The sequence below is a fragment of the Penaeus monodon genome, chromosome 24, assembly GCF_015228065.2.
Source record: "Penaeus monodon isolate SGIC_2016 chromosome 24, NSTDA_Pmon_1, whole genome shotgun sequence".
NCBI lineage: Eukaryota > Metazoa > Arthropoda > Malacostraca > Decapoda > Penaeidae > Penaeus > Penaeus monodon.
In genome coordinates, this window is record NC_051409.1 from 3,629,766 (window position 1) to 3,630,152 (window position 387).

The following is a 387-nucleotide window of genomic DNA, read 5'->3' on the forward strand; positions in this document are numbered from 1 at the left end:
ACAGGGCGAGGATCTCCATCTCTTAGCCAGGGGGTCCCTCCTCTCCTCTCCCCCTCCCTCTATTCTCCTCCTCCTTCTCCCTTCTTCCTTCTACTCCATGTCTCTTCCTACTTCCTTCCTCCTACTCCTTAATTTTCTCTCCCTCCTCATTTTTTTTTCTTTCCACTATTTTTCCCTCCGTCCTCTTCCTCCCTCTCTTCCCTTTTCCTCCTTCCTGCTTCTCCTTCCTCTTCCCTTCCCATTTCCCTTCTTTTTTTCTCCTTCCTCCTCGTTCCTCCCCCCCCCTTTTCTCTTTCCTATTCTCTCTCCCCCCCTTCTCCGTTTTCCTTTCCTCCTCCGCCTCCTCCATCTTCCTTCAACCTCCTCCCAGCACCCTCCTTATCGGCA